Raw genomic sequence first — 19,497 nt, 5'->3', positions numbered from 1 at the left:
GAGCTTTAGAGGCTTTGACACCTTTGCTGACCTATTCATATTGGTACTTCCACTAAGTTTACAACTCTGGACGATAAGGAGGGGTGGTTTTCTTGTACTTTGTTGACACCAGTTAAATTTCATTTTGTCTATATGCTCTCCAGAATTTATCTGCAACATGTTTTTAGAACTTTATTTACCATGTTTGTTGTACCATCGATTTGCAAATGGGAAAAAATGTACCAATCACTTTGAAAATAAATATACTTATCACTTGTAATTGTTTTGTGCACTCCATGCAAATGCACACTATCCTTGACCGAAGAAAATGAGTCATTACCTGTATGTTTTGAGATCGTTCCGATATAAAATTTTCAAAGATTTCCAACAAACATTTGTCTCCTATTTAAATGGCTGGTTGAAATTATTTTATGCAACACTCCCCTTTAATTACAAAAAAATAAAATTAAACTAAGATATTTTCTGGTCCAAGTCTAAGCTATGCTTACAATTTAATTTTTTTTTACATCAGTTGGATTTCCTTTTCTTTTCTTCATTGCTTTAGCTTTGTCTTTTTGTTGTAAGCTTCAGATTTCAATGTCTTTATTGGCTGGTGCAACTGTTTGATTGTTCCAAGTTGTCCATGCATGTCCTCTATTTCTTCAAAAATTGGCTTGTATGTAAACGACTACCACATGTCACCTTCCATAGCTTGCTCTTCATCAATTTGTTCCAAAATAAATCATAAAAATATTTTGTCTCTCAAGGACAGTATTGCATGGAAATTTCATTAACATTTTTATTTTCTACAACATCCATGTTGCCTTCAACATTCATTGTTGCAACTTCTATAAAAACATCATTAACACATGGTGTTTCAAGCCATGTTTCAAGAAGTTTTAGTGTGAGAGATTCTCAATGAATACATCAACCTCTTTTTCAATGAAGATAAGTTATTGTAGCATATGCCGCTAATCAATGCCAACGGCATGTCCGTGTTTATTTCAAAATGATTTAATGTATCTAACATCATCTACAATATAATATGAAAGATAACCCATCGATCATAACAAACCATAGCAGCTAGATTCTTTTAATGTCTTAAAAAAAACCAATGGATGCAACTTTGCGAGAGAAAAATGGCATTGCCACAGTAATATAAATCATAGCAGAGATCTTCATTCATATATATATATATATATATATATATATATATATATATATATATATATATATATATATATATATATGAGTATGTACTATAGAGATTTATTTATCTCAATGATAACTTGAGATTCTTCCAGTGATGACAAAAGAGTAAAATATTTAAAATAGAGCATGGACTATAGAAAGTAATATAAATCATAACAGAGATCTTCATTCATATATATATATATATATATATATATATATATATATATATATATATATATATATATATATATATATAACGAGTATGTACTATAGAGATTTATTTATCTGAATGATAACTTGAGATTCTTATCCCACGCTGCATACGATTTCAGTGTATGTAAATGAAAAATTAATAGATCAATTTAATCTTAATTTTGACGGATTTGATTACCTATTCTTCCCCACTCTATGCTATTCTTCTCCACTCTATACCTTACGGCATTTCCTTTGCAACATAAGGTGCAAATGCTAGTTTATTCCTTCTACTATATTGTTGTAATGGCGTGTATGCCCTTCACATGAAAACCTAGCTTCATAAATTCTGAAATTGAGTTCATTTTTTTCTTCATCCCTCATATATATATACTACTTTATTGATTTATTTCACATGACCACTTAGGAAAGTAGCACAAATCAGCATAACCTTTTATTTCATGGCATTTATCAGCGCATAAATAGGCTTTATAGCACCATTAGTTTTCTCATAATATGTTTCAAACAAGCCTCTATGACATGTAATATGAACAAAAAGAATGAATTTATGAACCATGAATTGCATTCATCTATTTTAAGTGATAAAGAAACATCCACAGTGAATAACTTTTATTTTTGAAATTATAATTTACAAGTTACCTCTCAATCAACAAAATTTCCTATATGTTTTTTATATTGGAGATTATGAAACTTCTTTTTCCTCAGCATAATGTTTAAAATTTACCCAAATATCGTTATGAATTATTCTTCTTCACACATGTATTTATCCGTGGTGATGCCCCACCTTAACGTAGTTTACATTAAACTTTCGCCAACATTACCATCCCTTTACTTTGTATGATTTTTTTATTTCAATGATCAACCTCCAAAAGTGTTATTCAAATTTTTACTCCATCTTATTTATTCTCACATTAGGAGACTTTTCAAATCATGAAATAAAAATGCTTTCCATTTTACTATAAGACAAATGATAAATATTTAAAATTTGTGTAACATGTCATTTAAAATAACGTTAATAACCTAATTAATACTTACTATATTCTCATCTATATCACCAAAGTTATTTTTTAAATATTTTATTTTGAACCATATTCCATTTTGTATTAGAGATGCCAAACAAATATATGTCGTAAGTATATGTCGTAAGGTGTTTCTTTCTGAGCACAACTCCCCGAGCTACTACTCTATACCAGTGTAAACAATTACATAGAATGTTAGATGATTGAAGATTTTTATATCACCAGATTAAGAGTTAATAGTTAAGAAAAAACTAATAGTTAAAACAAGTAATAATCACTTTCAACAAATAATCAAACAATTATTTCTTGTTGAACCATTTCTTGATACCATTAGATTTTGTGATATCTTCCACAATTATACTATTAAAAACATCTACCCAATTAGTAAAATTGTAGCTAGCTCCATGGAAGCCATTGGGAATCGTCGACATCACATCACTCACATGGTAAATAATACAAAAATTAGTTTATGGCCTCACCCTCCGCTGCTAGTACTCATGATATTTGTCTCAACGACAACTTTCACAGGTCTGAATCTTTGATTTTCTTTGTTAAAAATGGAAGAAAAAAGATATATTCATCAAACTGAGGAGCTCTCAAGTGAGGAGATTCACCTGGAGACTACCTCTAGAAGAACGCTCTACACCTTTCTCGTTAAGCATAAAGAATATATATTTTACAAGCAAATAGGAGAGTTAGAACAAACTCCTAAAATGTAGGAACTAAATCCTAATCTAAGGCTCACGCATAACTAATGAACTCACTCTCTCCAAGAATACATTTCTCCATTAACTTTAACACTCCCCCTTAATGGAAAAAGGGTTCATTAGTACTCCTAAAATCTCCCTAAATAACTCAAATTTAATTCTTCCAAGAGGCTTGGTAAAAATATCTGCAGCATTGTAACAAGTACTACAATATTCAATATGGATTTCCTTTGACTGAACCTTATCTCTAACAAAGTGAAACTGTGTATCAATATTCTTTGTGTTTTTATGAAACACTGGATTATTTGCAAGTTTGATTGAGCTCTGGTTGGCACATTTGATAATTGTTGCATCTTTTTTTCTTCTCCAACATCATGGAGAATTCTCCTCAACCAAACTAGCTCACACATTGCTTCACACATTGCTTGATACTCTACTTCTGCTGAAGACAAGGATACAATGTTCTGCTTCTTGTGGCTCCATGTAATGACCCCGGACCCAATGCTCAATCCATAACTTGTTATGGATCGTCAGTCATCTAGATTTTCGGCCCAATCTGAGTCCAAGAAACCTGTAATCTAACATCAAATGAATCATTATATTTAATACCAAAGTCTATGGTTCCTTGAAGATACCTTAAGACGCCTTTTATTGTAACCCAATCATTCTCAAGAGGCTTTGGCATGAATTGGCTCAATACAATGACTGCAAAAGCTAAATCCAGCCTAGTTGTAGTCAAGTAAATTAGACTCCCAACCAGCTGTCTATACAGTGTTGCATCAACCTCCTTAGAACCATCATTATTCTGAAGTTTAGTATTCTGTTGTAAAGGCACTGAGGCAGCTTTGCACTGATCCATTCTGAACTTTTTCAATAAGCTCCTGACATACTTTCCTTGAGACAGAAAAGTCTGGCCAGAATCCCTCCAGACTTCAAGACCCAAACAATAGTGTAACTCTCCAAGGTCTTTCATCTCAAAAACTTATGACATCTTCTCTTTGATTTCTTTAATGAGTTCATCAACATTTCCTATAATGATAAGATCATCTACATATAAAGAAATCAAAACAATTTTCCTCTTTTCATCAAACATGGTATACAGATTAGGGTCATTCTTGCTTCTTTTATAACTATGTTGTAGGAAAAATGGATCAATTTTTATCATACCATGACCTGGGTGCTTGTTTTAGTCCATGCAATGCTTTCTTCAATCCATAGACTAATTGTTCCTTCCCCTATTTAACAAACCCTTCAGGTTGCATTAAATACACTTCTTCTTTTAATTCCCGATTTAAGAATGCAAATTTCACTTCTAGTTGGTGTATCATCCAATGATGTTTGGTAGATAAGGCAAGTGACATTCTAATTTTGTTTAAATTAGCTACAGGGGCAAAGGTTTCCTCATATTCTATGCCTTCTTTATGTGACTACCCCTTTGCAACCATCCTAGGGTTATGTTTGCCTATGTTCAAATCTACTTTAGATTTAGGCTTGTATAACCATTTGCAACCTATGGGTTGTTTTCCTTTGGGTAGTTCAACTAGATCCCAGGTTTTGTTTTTAAGCATTGGCTCATATTCCTCTTCCATGGCTGCCCTCCATTCACTATATTGACTTGCTTCTTTATAATTAGAGGGATCAACAACATTTAACATACTAGTTATAAGAGCATGATCCCTATATCTTGCTGAAAACTGAATTTGCCTACCTGATCTCTTGAATGGTGAACTGGCTTAAAATCTATTTTGATGATCGCTTGGTAGACCTGGTCTGCTACCTGCATTTTTACCATCCACTTCTTCCTTTTTTTGTTGTTGGTGTTGCTGCTGTTGCTCATGGTTGTCCCTTTCATCACTTCCATCTTCCACTAGAAAAATCATGTGCCATTCTTCATTGCTTCTATCAGGGTTTCCATCATCAAATTTCTCATGGAATACTACATCTCTACGTACAAACACTTTATGAGTAGAGGGATTAAACAATTTATAAGCTTGAAACTTTGTGCATTACCCAATAAAAATGCATTTAATGGCCTTTGAATCCAGTTTCTTTCTATCCTCTTTTGGAACATGAGCAAAAGGTTTGGAGGAAAAGACTCTTAAATGATTAAATGTAGGCTTAAAACCTAATAAATCTTCAAATGAAGTTTTAAAATCAAGGCTTTTTGTTGCGCTCCTATTCTTCAAATATACTGTAGTATTTATTGCTTCTACCCAAGAGTCATTAGACAGGTTCTTATCTTCTAACATGCTTCAAGCACACTCCACAAGGAATCTGCTCTTCCTCTCTGCAACCCCATTTTGTTGAGGAGTGTGGGGTACTATGAACTACTGAACTATCCCATGGTCCTTGTAATATTTCATGAAACCACCATTCTTGTATTCTCCCCCTTAATCTGAGAAGATAATTTTGATGAATTTCCTTGTCTGTTTTTCAATCATGCTTATAAACTCCTTAAAATATTCAAAAGTATGACTCTTCTTTTTGATAAAATATACCCAAGTAAATCTCATGCAATTATCAAAAAATAATAAGAAATAATAGGCACCTCCTAATGCCCTCATTTTCATTGGCCCACATAAATCAGTGTGCACAAGATATATTATATCTCTCTTCTTTCTATTTAAATTTAAAGGAAAATCATCTATGCGCATATTCCTAAGAGCACACGCTTCACAACCAACATGAACATTATTTAATACAGGAAGACCATCGACCATACCTCATTTTTGAAGTAGCAGCGGGTCATTGAAATTGATATGACCAAATCTTTGATGCCATAAGTCTTTTGCAGTCATAACTCTTGAAGTCAAGGCTTAGTGTAGTCGGCTTCTGACATTCAGCTTATACAATCCTCCTACTAGAATACCTTATGCAATTGGCTTCATATGATCTAGCAGATCTTTAATAACATAATAAGACTTAAAAAATTCTACCTTAATATTCTGGTCTGTTATCATAGAAACATAGATCAGATTCTTTTTATTCACGGTACATACATTACATTTTGAATATTCCTAATATTTCCATCGGGAAAGACGACAAGAACATTACCATACCCTCTGATTTGGTACCCTCTATCATCACCAAGGTAGATATTAGCACCACTCCTGGTTTCTTTGAAATTTTCAAACCAATGTCTGTTACTTGTCATGTGAGTGGAAGATCCTCAATCCACAAACCAAGTTTCTCCTTCATCATCCTCAGCAGAGAATGCAGAATGAGATACAAACAATATAAGATTCTTATTTTGATCTTCATCGGAAAAGTTCCCTGCATACTTCTCATGTCTATGTCGACCTTCATCAAGCTTCTTCTTATGGCAATTTTTAGCAATGTGACCAACTCTACCGCAATAAAAACGTTTAGGTCCCTGATCACTTCTATTTGAAGACATACCTTGAGGTGGTTTTCCTTTTGGTGTACTTCCACCTTTTTGTCCTGCACTTGCCTTCCCTCTAAAGGGCTTATTCTTCACCATTAAAGCAAGATCTGAACTCTGGGGTTTCAGAGTCATCCACCTTTCTTCCTCTTGCATCAGGATCCCTGTCAATTCTTCAAATTTGGGGGCTTTCTCTCTGGCATTCAAACATGTGATAAACTTTTGATAGTCATCAGTCATACCATTCATGGTAATTGTGACAAGATCAGTGTTTGACATTGTGTCCCCTATGTCACCCAACTTAGCTTTGAAATCCTTGATTTGAGAGATGAACACAGCCAATGATTCATTCTCCTCCATTTTAATTGAGAGAATCTTTCTTTTTAGAAACAACAGGTGATTTGTGTTTTTGATCTCGTAGGGGTCCTTGAGAGTTATCCAAATGTCGTTTGTTGATTTACATTCTCGGATGTGAGGGATAATGCAATATTTCACTTACAATTTTAACAACACTTTTTCTTTGTTCTTCCTCTCTTCCCAGTCCTCGATTGTTTTTGTTGTTCCGCCCTGTAGCTATGGTCGATTCAACTCATCACTGCTTGCAATTGCCCATGTTTTTTTCCCCTCAAGCAAGGTCTGCAACTTAAATTTTCAATTAGACTAATTGGATCCGTCGAGCTTATTACTCTCGTTCATATATGTTTATGCCATCTAGTTATTCATCTTGACAGTGCTACCTCAAAAACAAAATGGACCTCGATCAATTAAAAACGGATGTATCTCCACGAGCGATCTCAAAAAGAAATGGGTGTTCTCTCTATAAAAACAATTCCTTCCAATGGATGCTCAAAAAATAAATCCTTTTTAAGGATATAGAAACCCTCTTCAAAATAAACGACCCCATTTTTAAATGCGCCCCAAACACTTTCCCTCTCAAAGATATTACAACCCCTTAAAAAATATTCAAAGGAGAAGAAACAATTTCAAAGACGGGTATTAACGGAAACCAGAAATACTTGCAGTCGCTCCTCCCCACAGGTATCCATTTTTTTTATTGCACCAACTCTGCCCTCCTCACGCTGCTTTCTCAACTGGCTCCACGCGCAAACAAATATTTGATCAATTTGATCACTCCGTGCACAAGAATCTAATACCTCCCACACCTCACACGCGAAGGCACCACCACTCAATCCAACAGCTCACAATTCGTGAGATTGCCAAGCACTGATAGAATGGATCTAGCTAGCCCTTGCAGGCCCGACAGTTCCAATATTTCAAGAAAATCAAGATCTCCCAATGACTCCGAGACTATGCCCTTCATATATGCATTTGTTGAATTACTAAGTATGAGCCTCGGCAGCAAAAGCCCCACGACGTGTCCGGTTTGTCTATTGTACGATACCCCCGACCACTAGCAACATTTGGCGCCCTTCCATGACAGTAAACGACCAGAGGGATCATCGCTAATGTCGACTTTGAACTGCAACAGTGCCTGCAGATCTCCTACTGCACGGTGTGGTTTTCTATCAACAATGGTGGAGCATCTGCAATTTAAACAAAGAGTGGCCAATATAATGGTAGTAGTGGTGTTGAACAAACGACGTTGGAGTTGTAACGAGGGCACCACACTTCACTGTTTCCCCCATAGACCACGACTCAATGTCTCCGGCTTAAACTCAAGGATCCACCAGTCTCCTGATGCAGATGGGAGCCACGAAACCAGCAGATTTGCCTCAACACTTACCAACTCCGCCGGCTCGACCACGTTGCACCGCCTACTCAACTGCTCGGCAGTCAATATGTAGATTGGTCCTTTCAAGCAATCCGATCTCTCCCGATCTCACGCGATCTACCAGCTCAACAGCCGCAACGCGCAATCCTGGTGTCAGGTCCGCGCTTATTGGGCACGCTGACGGGAAACGTTCAGAGTAAACACTAATAAGCGCGTTTTTTAAAGCGCGAATTCCTTGTATAAATCCAAGCGCTGCAACAATTATCCTCAAAGAAAAAAAATCCTCATGCTATACATCAACACTTTGCCTCTTCGCTACCAGGCCTCCTTCATATCACTCAGGGCCACAATACATCCACTTAGGCACTCTCAATCACCAAAGAACTCAGGCTTTGACTCACTCCACATTAAAGCTCTGATACTATGTTAAAAATGGAAGACAGAAGATATATTCATTAAACTGAGCAGCCCAGATAAAGCTCTTCACCTGGAGAGTGCCTTTGGCAGAATGCTCTACACTTTTCTCATTAAGCATCAAGAATATATAGTTTACAAGTAAATATGTAAATATGAGATAGGAGAGTTAGAACAAACTCTTAAAATGTAGGAACTAAATCCTAATATAAGACTCACGCATAATTAATGAACTGACTATGTCCAAGAATACATTTCTCTTCTTCAGCACTGAATGTACGGGAATCGTCAACATCACATCACTCACATGGAAAAGAGTACAGCAATGAGTCTCTGGGCTCGCCCCTCTGCTGCTGGTACTCATGATATGTGTTTTAGCAGCAACCCTCACAACTCTGAATCTTTGAATTTCGTCTCTTCTTCGGCATTGAATGAATAATTTGATTCCCATATGTTTTGAATTATATTCAGTTTGTCTTTTCTGTGGACATGAATTCTCTTGTTTTTCCCCAAAGAATCTATGGATGTTACCTGTCAATTCAGGAAGGAAGGCAAATGTCTTGTATTAGTTACACAGTCATTTCCCCCACTGGAATAATGTATTAGTATTTGGGTATATTGAGTGTTGAGCAGAGGGAGCTGTGGCAAAGTGGTGTATAACATATCCATAGTCACTTCATGACATGTTGCAGAGCGCAATAGATTGGGTACGTGGTTATGGAGGAGTAGACTGCACTAAAATATAGCCTAATCCAGAGTGCTTCTTGCGAGAAAATCTGGCCTCCCATGCCTCCATTGCGTTTAACAGTTACTGGGAGCATCAGGGGGCTTCCTGCTATTTCAATTCTGCAGCTCTCATCTCTGAAAGTGATCCAAGTAAGTGGTTCCTCTGCAATTTTTGTTAATCGCATCTATGCACAGTAAAATCATCTAATATTTCCTTTGATTATGGCTTTGATTTGGGATGAGCATTTGGTCATTGCATTGTAGGCCACGAGGGGTGTGAGTACGATTTTATTCCATAAACATCAATCCACATGATATATGGGAGGGAAATAATAGCATTTTAACACTGGGTTACGGAATTTCTTGTTTTCTGGTAATTTAGACACTTAGACCGGCTTTGAATGGCCAAATCCTTTGTAGCTCGGTAATTTCTTGTTTTCTGGTAACTTAGATACTTAGACCAACTTTGAGTGGCCAAGTCCTTTGTAGCTTGGAATCTAGACAAACAATTCCCTATCACATGCGAATCACACATCACTAATTTCATCTTTTGCTCATAAATAAAGCTTATCATCATGAAGACATTTTCAAATAAGGATGAAGCATATTTTTATTACTCCTTATTAGTTATAATTGTAGCTTATCACCATGAAGACATTTTCAAATTAGGATGAAGCATATTTTTATTACTCGTGATTAGTTATAATTGTGACCATCCACGGAGAAACACTTTAATGATGTTCATATGAAATAATTATTATTTTATTGTATTGGTTCATTTATTTTTTGAACTTTTCATTTTTAAGACCGTTAAAAGAAAAATATTTATAATTTTGAAGTTTCGAAATGATAATATATATTCATATTTGATGGAATTTCAAAAAGATTAAAAAAAAAACTATCGTTTTTCCGTTATTTTTACTTAGGGTCTTAAAAAAACCATTGCCAATTGATGTCATTATGGGTTAGTTTCTGAGAAAATTACAAAAAAATTTATAAAACAATACTACATTTGAAAATTAAAAAAAAAAGAAAAAGAAGAAAATATCGGTACATATATTGCATTTTTCCTTTTCAAACGTGAAGATAAAATAACCTAAAAAAATTATGTCAAGGAAAGATTCAACTTAGGAAAAAAAACCAACGTATCCAGAATTATTATAGGTAAGCGCTGGTATGGTATCGCGGTCACGCGTTCACTGCATGGAGTCCATATTCAACGTATCCAGAATTATTATAGCCGAGTGTTGGTATGGTATCGCGGTCACGCGTTCACTACATGAAGTCCATATTCAACTTAAGAAGCCAATGGAATATCCGCATAAACCCTAGCTGGTCTATGTCTCAACTTTTGTTGTGTGGGGTTTCTCCATTGTCTAGACGTGACAACCATTACAACCACCTAGTCCGCGCGCATAGCTTTATCCATGGCAACCTATGGACTAAAGTACTGTGCGCCCGTCTCTTCCAAGTTCCAACAACTAAAATGATCAATGATAAACTGGTGTTTAATATGTGTGAGTTGAGCTAGGAAAATCTATTATGCGGCTGACATTGCGAGCTTGTGTTTGAAATGACGTGATAACGACGACTTAAAAGAAATATTCTTTAAAGTTAAAATAAAATGGTTTCGGAGCAGTTGGAGTAGTTAGGACCTACATGTGGTTGGGCACAATTTGTTTAATAAGATGTTGGACATTGGTGGGGTATGAATGCTTTGGTCAATAATGTTTGTAAGAAAAAAATGAAATGCTGTGAAATTGTATGCTATTCAATTTGCAAATTTTTATACAGATTTGTCATTTAGTGGTTTTTATTTTATTTATTATTAGTACTAAGCAAATGAATTTGAATGCGTTATGATTCTCAAGAACTAATTATGCACCTTCTCTATGATATAGTTATATCTCTTTTAAATATGTTAAAGGGCTTGGTTAGTGAAAAGTTTACAAGGGTTAACTATTATAGAGATTGCGAATAAAAGAGAACAACCTCCTGAGAATAGCAGCGACCACGAGCATCTTCTTTAACAATATTATGTGCAATCTTGTTAACCCTCGTCGTACGACAATCCCTTTAAGCAAGCTAAAATTTTTAATTACGTCGTAACTTCAGTTTGTTTTTGAGAACAATTTCCCTGGCCGCCATTGCGTATTAGTTTGTATTATTGGATGGAATGTTAGATGATGAAAGAGTTTTAGATAATAATATTAATAATTATAAAAAAAAATAATAGTTAAAATATTTAATAGATATTTTTAACAAATAATCAAACTCACTATTTTTTGCTAAACAATTTTGAGATACCATCAGATTTTGTGACATCTTCCACAATTATACTATTAAAATCATCTACCCAATTGGTAAAATTTTAGCTAGCTCCATTGAAGCCATCGGGAATCCTCAACATCACAACACTCACATGGCAAAGAGTACAGCAATGAATCTCTTTGCCTCGCTTTCTGCTGTTGTTACTCATGATATTTGTCTCAGCAGTGACACTCACAGGTATGAATCTTTCATGAAGATTCCCCTGGGTTTTAAACTAATAAATTTAATGTTTTAGTTTTAATTTAAAATATTTGTTAATTTTTTATAAATGTTAAATATATTAGGAATTTTAAAAAGATATCAACATATACAATAAAAAATATAGGAAGATAAATAATTATTTTAACACTATTTACCAATATAGATTCATTTTAACCACAGATCTAACATGAATAGAGAGTCATCAAAAATTTTCAAGTGCAAACTTAATTTGAAGTATAAAAAACAATGTGTAATTTTTTATTTTTTAAATTGTATTCTCAAATTTTTTAGAGATTACATAACATATGCATTGAGTCATTTTATAAGTGCACATTAAACTAGTTTATGTTGTTATTCCTATATTTTTAAGTATACGTTAATTTTAATTCATATTAAATATTTTATTCTTAACCCACATTGATATTTAATTCTATACAACATTTAAATGTTTTCTTTTAACATTTATATATATATATATATATATATATATATATATATATATATATATATATGAAGTTGATATCAGGTGTTAAAATATTTTTGAAAAGTATAAGGTTTAAACATCTAACTCACATATTCTTTTTTTACTTCTAATTGCTTTACATGAAATTATATTAGGCCATATGAACAACTAATTAAATATGCATAGCATGTTTTTTATTTCTTTTTTATTATAACGGACATTGTTTTTCTATTTAGAAAATATTTTATTTTTATTTTAGGATGGACACAAATGCTTACACATGGCCTTCACACTGGGATGTAGAATGAACCTCTCAGCTCAATTAAGATGGACATGCATACTTACACATAGCCTTCACATTGGGATGTAGAATGAACATCTCGGCTTAATAAATGAGAACCAAAGAAGAAGTCCAAGAATTTGATATTAAAAATAAATTCTTCAATTATTTAATAACATTTTTATGAGTAATATAACCTTTTAATAGTCTTCCTCGGGTAGCTCAAGTGGCGATTGTTGGAATGAAGTCTCACTGAATGGGAGATCTTGGGTTTGAATCTTGTATTACCCCCCCTGTTGCGGTATGAAGTCTCACCGAACCAGAGATCTTGGGTTTGAATCTTGTATTACCCTCCCCTATTGCGGGGTGAATAATGGACACGTAAAATAAAAAACGAGAGAGTCCTTTTTTATAATTTTTATTATCATCTAATTACTCAAAAAAATTACAGAAGAATATAAAATTAGGAACAATCGGATCATACATGTAGCTGAGGATCTTAAAAGATGCTTACGAGTGAAATCTAAATACACATGAATATCACTTTTAAATGTGAAAATGAAGATTTCATCATATGGTTATTTTTTAACCCCTCTATTTGTAACTAAGATTAACCTTAATCATTACAACCATTTTCTTAAACAATTTCAACATCAACCTACCCAATAACCATATGAGACAACTTGACTAACAATTAAAACTCTAGACTAATCAATTTTACCATGAGATTTTAATAATATCTAATCTAAATGTTATACTATGTAATTATAATTCTACAAATTTATTGCAAGAATTTTCTATTAATTGTAATCATAATTTTATAAATTTTTTGTATAAATATTCTATTCATTATTTTAGAGTAATCGGAGATGTTTGATATTTTCGAAAGTGAAAACCATTTACTATATATAGTGATGTTGTATTTTTTCTTTTTGAATTTCATTTTAAATGTTAATCAATCAAGAGATAGTGACACCCAATATGGAAATGATGATTCCAATCATATGATCTTCAATGCCAATAAATCATAGGGAATTCCACCAAAGATGTAAATAGGATATTGCTTGATATTTTGGAAAATGAAAATCATTAATTTTATTATATATATAGTGATTGTTGTACATTTTCTGAATTTCATTATAAATGTCAATCAATAAATTTGTTGCAAGAATATTCTATTAATTGTCATCATAATTTTATAAATTTATTGCATAAATATTCTATTCATTAAGAATAGTTGCATATAAAAAATCATTGAAGATAAAAATTAGTAAACAAAATTTCATTCAAAGCTAGAAGATAAGGAGAAATCCTTACATTATGATAAATTGAGAGATTCTATAAGCTTTCCAATATAGATTGTCTCTTAATCTTTAAATATGGTCTTTTATGGTGTAAAATGAATATTATTTTGAATTTTAATGGTTAGAACAATGTAATCATAATTTTATAAATTTATTGCAAGAATATTCTATTAATTGTAATCATAATCTTAAAAATTTATTGTATAAATATTCTATTCATTATTATAGACTAATATTGCCCACGGGTCTTTGGATTGACGGTGAATGGGTGCACTATTAAGGCACTCCTTGCGATAGGTCACTGGTTCAAATCCCCCGTGGGTGCTTACCTATACAAAAAAAAAAAGGACTAATATCAGATGTTTGATATTTTGGAAAGTGAAAATCATTTACTATAAATAGTGATTGTTGTACATATTTCAATTATATAAAAAACAAGCCCATATGAATAATCATCATTTAAATTAGTAAACAAAATGCTACTCAAAGCTAAAAGATAAAGAGAAACCACTTATATTATGCCAAATTGACAGATTGTATAAGCTTTCCAATTTAGATTACCTCTTAATCTTTAAAAATGGTCTTTTATGGTGTAAAATGAATGTTGTTTTGGATTTTAATGGTTAGAACACTGTAATCATAATTCTATAAATTTATTGCAAAAATATTCTATTAATTGTAAAAATAATTTTATAAATTTATTGCATAAATATTCTACTCATTATTATAGAGTAGTCTGATATGTTTGATATTTTGGAAAGTGAAAATCATTTACTATATATAGTGATTATTGTACATTTTCATGAATTTCATTATAAATGCTAATCAATCAAGAGACAGTAATTACACCCAATATGGAAATGAAGATTCCAATGGTATGATCCTATATTTATAACCTTCTTCCACATAGATAATTGCACCCAACATATAAATGGGATATTGTTTGATATTTTGGAAAATGAAATCATTAATTTTATTATATATAGTGAATATTCCACAGTGTCTAAATTTCATTATAAATTGATAGTTACATCCAATATGGAAATGAAGATTCCAATATGATTTTTCATGTATACCCTTTCTTCCACATTCAGGGTTGCACCCAATATGGAAATGAAGATGTCATCATAAACATTTTCCTAAACAATTTCAACATCTACCTTCCTAGTAGACAGCTTGATTAACAATTAAATCTTGAGACTAATCATTTTTACCATGATATTTTAATAATATCTAATCTAAATGTTATACTATCTATCAAATTTTGTTTAATATTTTTATTGATTTTGAAAAATAATAAGTATTATATCATAGTTTAGTTAGAAGAAATATAATGAATAGTCAAATAAAATATGATTTTATACATCTGTGAAAAGATAATTACTTATAATTAAAACAATAAATATTTAAATTATATGAAAACATTTTTTTGTGAATAATTGTCAATTAAGTGTTAGCATCATTATAATTAGATATATTTATGTTATCTACAACTATCAATTGCACCAAATGTTGCAAAAGAAACATCGGTTGGAGAAGAATTGTAACATATAAAAAATTGTAACAGTGTAATTATAATTCTATAAATTTATTATAAGAATATTGTATTAATTGTAATCATAATTTTATAAATTTATTGCATAAATATTCTATTCATTGTTACAGAGTAATCTGAATTTTTTTATATTTTGGAAAGTGAAAATTATTTACTATATATAGTGATTGTTGTACATTTTTTTGAATTTCATTATAAATGCGAATCAATCAAGAGATAGTTACACTCAATATGGAAATTATGATTCCAATCATATAATTTTACATTTATACCCTTCTTTCACATAAAGAATTCTACCCAAGATGGAAATGAGATATTGTTTGATATTGTGGAAAATGAAAATCATTAATTTTATTATATATAGTGATTATAGCACATTTTCTCAATTTCATTATAAACACCAATCAATAAATCTATTGCAAGAATATTCTATTAATTGTTATCATAATTTTATATATTTATTGCATATATATTCTATTCATTAAGAATCATTACAAAAAATCATTGAAGATCAAAATTAGTAAACAAAATGCCATTCAAAGCTAGAAGATAAGGAGAAATCACTTACATTATCCCAAATTGAGAGATTTTATAATATTTCCAACATAGATTGTCTCATAATATTTAAAGATGATGTTTTATGGTCTTTTATGGAGTACAATGAATATTTTTTTGGATTTTAATGGTTAGAACACTGTAATCATAATTCTATAAATTTATTGCATGAATACACTATTAATTGTGATTATAATTTTATAAATTTATTGCATAAATATTCTATTCACTATTATAGAGTAATCTGAGATGTTGGAAATTGAAAATCATTTACTATAAATAGTGATTGTTGTACTTTTTTTTAATTTCATTATAAATGTCGAGATAGTTACACCCAATATGGAAATGAATATTTCAATCATATGATTTTACATTTATACCCTTCTTCCACATATATTATTGCAATCATTTACTATATATAGTGATTGTTGTATATTTTTCTAATTTCATTATAAATTCTAATCAATCAAGAGATAGTTACACCCAACATGGAAATTAAGATTCCAAACATATGATTTTACACTTATACCCTTCCATATAGAGAATTCCGCCAAAGATAGAAATTGGATATTGTTTGATATTTTGGAAAATGAAAATCATTAATTTTATTATATAAAATAATTGTTTCATTGATTTTCAACATCCTTGAAGTCAAAATATTCTCAAAAGATGCATATTTTGACCTCAACTTGATCTTCTTATAATCTATCCAAAATAATTTGATGCACGCCATATGATCCGATCCACAGAATGCTTAAAAACATAATGATACAAATGTTTGCTAGAGTTTCAAGTAGGGGAACAATGTAAATGGATTTGAATGAAACGTAAGAGAGCTATATCAATTGCAAGAAATCTTGAATCTCAAATAAATTTGGCATATTCAAATAGAGTGTAGATAAATTCCAACCATTCAAGCAAGAAAATACTTCAAACACAAGTCTTACGAGTGAAAATACATATGTATGTTTAACCAAAACACCGAATCAAGGTCTTCTGGTCAATAATTTCTAGGGATAGACATCTTTGCTATGTCTACAGTGCATTTTTCTACACTAAATAACCTAAAAGATAATGTCGATACTCATGTCATGTCGATACTCTTGTCATGTCAATGATGCAATTTTTGAGACCCCCTCTTTAACTAAGATCCAAAATTCTACTTACACCCTTTGGAAACATTTGGTGACACTTTCACTATAATCATGGAAGAGCAATAGTTTAATGCTACTCTTTTCTATGCTACTACCTTGACGTTTCCTTTGTAACATCTGGTACAATTGCTAATTAAATTCATTTCATATTTCCTAACACATTTTACAACCCCTCGTATGAAACTTATGTGTTACAAAAACTAGCGATGGCTATATCGCAAATCGATTTTACAACGATCATGAGTTTCCTGTCCGCACTGAATGACCGAATATTAGTTTATTGTTGGCTGATATGAAATATACTAAATTAAAACATATTTAGTTCACTAATATGAAATATATTATTTATAATTTATTAATATCGAATATATTAATTTATTTTGTTGATAAATTAAAATTTTAATACTTAAGAGTATGTTTTTACTTCTAAAAAATTATAAGTTCAAAATCTGAGAGATTGATTATATATGTTTTATTAAATTTAAAAGTCAAATTACTACGCAAAAATGGGGTCCCTTATCTTACAAACAAAAAAATCTTATTCACCAATTTGATATCTCCCTTAATGATAACTTTAAAATTAATTATATATATAATTAGTTTTCTAATAAAAATTTTATTTGAAATTCTTTAAAACAAGATCCAAGCACTTGAAAACAATGCATATATCTTTAGCATTAGTTGCGCAGTACTTGTGCCACCTCCTTATCTGCACTTTGATATAAAAGCAGACAAAAAGAGAACAATGCATATATCTTCAGCATTAGTTGCGCAGTACTCGTGCCACCTGCTTACCTACACTTTGATATAAAAGCAGACAAAAAGAGAAATCCGTCTCACCATCTGATCTATTTGTCATAAAAATAAATAAATATATAAAATGAAAACGAAGACATTTATAACTATTTTTTATAATTATCAACATTTAAACTATTTATTAATCATTCATTTCTAAAATTGTCAATCACTTTGAAACAACTTTAATAATTCATTTATAAAATTATGTGTATCAATTGCTTTCTTCAGTAACTTACCAACCTTCGAACCATTTATTAATAATTCATTCCTACGATTATCTATCGATTACTTTCAAACGACTTTAATAATTCATTTACAATCATGACATCAATTTCTTTCTGAGGCAATGTTATATTAATTTCAAACAAGGCCGAAATTATCGGAGTTTATGTAAGTGAACTACATTTTATTAAAAAAAGAAAATGAAATACCTTTATTAAGCATCGTCACATGCCTGTACTTGCTCTATAATTGCGTGATTTACATTTTCTGGCCTTATACAGGTACATGCAGGATTGCTGCTCTTTAACTTGTGTTTCTGAAAACGGGCCGAAATGGTCGTGAAGTTTATGTCAGTGAGATACCTTTCCTGATCATCACCCCAGATTTTTGAAACACGTCCATGTTATTATAAGACTCGCTCTATGGTCACAAACAAAATTAATTTCGATTTTTACATCTATTTGCCATTTAAATGTATAAATTTGCTGTCCTTATACAGATACAAGCAGAATTGCCGGTATGTTCGTTGTTTGCGCTATATAAATTAATACTATTTACCTTTGTTTCGACCATAAAAGTAATGGAAAAAACTTTGCTATTTACCTTGGGCCATATAAATTAATGCTATTTAGCTTATTTAAACTATATATAAATTAATAAATAAAACCTTTACAGCACATTGCGTACTCAGAACTGATGAGTTAACTGGACCACAAAACATACCAAAATGATGACCTTCATCACTATCGCCAGATACGGCGTAATCTCTTTAAAGATACCTCAAAATCTTGCTCCACGCCACATCTATACGATAAAGTTTAATAGTACGATGTTTGCAGGCCCGTAGTTTAAATATGGTATGATTTTTAATCACCCGAAGACGAATTTGATGGCTATGGCATAAATGGTGCCAATTATTTTATAGACTAAAATACCGTGAAATTTGATGACAGCTATGAAGTCAATATTAACAATAATAAGACTCAGCAAGGCTATGGTATAAATGGTCTCAGTATTGTTATAGAATAAAATACTTTAAATCTTTGGACAGCCAGCAATCAATACTCACAATAATTTATGGTTTTGAAAAGTTAATATTAACAATAATTTATGACTTTAGTACTCAATAAAGATTATCACAATTATATTTATTTAATATGGTTGATATATTTTAATCGATAACATTTACATATATCAATTGGGGTATAAAAAGTGGAAAATATCGTGGATCGACGAATATCAACCATATTAGTAATTGTGGTTGTGCT

At 31.6% G+C, this 19,497-nt stretch overlaps 1 pseudogene; it reads left to right on the top strand.

Annotated features, from left to right (window-relative positions):
* The first annotated feature begins 2,848 nt into the window (after positions 1 to 2,848).
* LOC149248498 (glucan endo-1,3-beta-glucosidase 12-like) lies at positions 2,849 to 9,665 on the top strand (annotated as a pseudogene).
* The last annotated feature ends 9,832 nt before the right edge of the window (positions 9,666 to 19,497 follow it).

This window comes from Pinus tabuliformis, chromosome 7 (genome assembly GCF_031772625.1).
Source record: "Pinus tabuliformis cultivar Carrire ecotype Pingquan chromosome 7, CPIR1, whole genome shotgun sequence".
Lineage (NCBI taxonomy): Eukaryota > Viridiplantae > Streptophyta > Pinopsida > Pinales > Pinaceae > Pinus > Pinus tabuliformis.
Note: the sequence above shows the minus strand (reverse complement) of the source record. Positions and strands in the feature narration are given on the sequence as shown.